Source organism: Lactuca virosa, chromosome 5, assembly GCF_052849685.1.
Source record: "Lactuca virosa cultivar CGN04683 chromosome 5, Lactuca_virosa_CGN04683_v6, whole genome shotgun sequence".
Lineage (NCBI taxonomy): Eukaryota > Viridiplantae > Streptophyta > Magnoliopsida > Asterales > Asteraceae > Lactuca > Lactuca virosa.
In genome coordinates, this window is record NC_136430.1 from 371,651,124 (window position 1) to 371,653,499 (window position 2,376).

Genomic DNA, 2,376 nt, shown 5'->3' on the forward strand with positions numbered 1-2,376 from the left:
TTTAAGCGAACTAGGAATTTGTAGGAAATTTCTAGACTTAAACTTAGAATTCTAAGTAATGATCGTGAGGAGTGTGTCTAAAATATTTTAGTTAGTACGCCTAAATTGACACGAGCACTAGTTTATTTTAGGAAAGATGCCTAAAATGCCTTTATGTGCTAAATGATATATGCTATTATTTGTTCAGATCTATGGTATGTTGCCGACCGGATCTGGAAATTTTATGTGCTCAGGTTTCTAAACGTTTAATTACGATATTAGAACTGACATGTAATTCTTCGAAGTAATGAGGAGGAATATGCGTCTAAACCTTCCTCTATCTATATTCTCGTCTCGATACATCGAACGACTGCTTTGGTGTGCAAAACATTATGGTGAAGACTCGTAGAGAATTGAGTAAATGGAGGAAATGAAAGGCTTATGATAGTGAATGACACCTATCGGAAGATATCGTAAGAGTGGTATCTTGCATTTAGAATATGTCTGATAAAATGACGGAACGTTTAGAGGAGTACGATACGTCTGAAGTACACCTTCGAGTGGCAGGATGATGGAACGATTGGTGTAATTCTTGAAGTTGTCCCATCGTCTGGAATTTCCATCACCAACCGAGTTGAAGTAGAATTGATGATTAATGATACGCATGGAAGAAGTCCTAGTAGAGTCTAGGAAAATTTTATGATTAATTGGACACATTCGTATGTGTTAAATTGTTTTGTGATTTTAGGACTTGGGGACTGCGAGACAATACTTGGGACGAGTATGAGTAGGTGTGAATAGTAGTAGAGATCTATACTACTGGAAGCACAAGACTCACGCTTAGATCGGGGAAAGTCACAAGGTTACCAAGAAGCTAGTAATTGGTCTCGTTTTATTCAAGTATGTCGTTACCATCGTTTCGGTAATGACTAGTAAGATGGTTATTATTCCGACCCTAGTGGTCATATCAAATTGAGTCCGACTACAATGAGTTTGTTACGTGGTTCGGAGAACCAAGTTCGATGTAGCATCTGACTGAGGTCAGAAGATGGAAATCAATGCGACTGATAACATCGCGCTCGTTGATAAAGAAGTTTGTAGCTCGATATGCTACATGCAAAAATGTGATTATATCACATTAGAATATGAAGGAAGGTATATTCCATTCTGGAATTTGACTCTAAGAGACCTGAGTCTAAGCGTTGCATCATATGATGAGAGGTCATTAGAACATGACCCATCGATCTGTTACAATAGATAAAGGAAAGTACTTATCCTAAGAAGAAGAAGGAGTCCTCAATAAGGATTTATTTTGTAACTCGTAGGTTACGATTGAAAGTCCAACATAGTACGAAGAACAGGTGCAAGATTGAGCATCGTCTGCGGTCAAGAAGTCCAAGAGTTAGATAATAATTCGAAGAAAAATAGAAGTTACGATTATTACCTAGGATGAAAAGATAACGTATGGAATCATTATACAAGTCATATTTTCGTTGATGATTCCGGGACGTAATCATCCTAAGGGGGAGATAATTGTAACGCCAGTAGATCCGGGCTAGTCAATTTAGAGACGTTAAGCGTCAAAATGACTTTTTGATGGAATATTATTTAGAAGGAGTAATCTTAACTAAGTTGTAGTATATGTTACAAGGATTCCGTACATATAAAGAACGCCGAAATCCGAGTTATAACGAAGAAGTTATGACCTGTCGAAGTTTCGCGACAGAACCGGCACGACACAGCTGTGGGATAAGAATTCAACACTGCTTATATAAGAATTCAACACTGCTTATATAAGTTGAATTAACACTTGGAATAAAGATACTCCACTAATTATATAAGTTGAAATAGTAAAAAATACTTATAAAACAAATACTTGATAATTTCGATTTAAAAACGATAAAAACCTGTGAACTCACAAACATTATATTGACGTTTTCAAAACCGCATGTATTCTCATGAAACTAAAAGTCGGGAAGTACCAACACATTTGGGAGTAACATTCATGGATTCACTGGAGGCATTATTATTGTTCGATTATTTAAGACATTAATTGTATTCAAATTTTCTAGTACTTGTAAAACTTATTATGATGTAATATCTTTTTATCATAAAAGTATTATTTTTATTATATTTTATGTGTATTGTTCAATGTAATCAATATCTATGATTCATGAAGACGTTGCAGAGTCTGACGTTTCCGCCGTTGGCCGAGGGTGTAACACTAGTGCTGACATCATCATGACTTGTTAGTTTTAATCGCATATATATAAATAAAGAAAATCATTGGGTTAAAAAACGAATTGAATTGTACAATATTTTACTATATATATTGTTTCATGAAAACCATTCACATCTTAATCTAACATGATAAAAATGATGAATATACTGAATTGT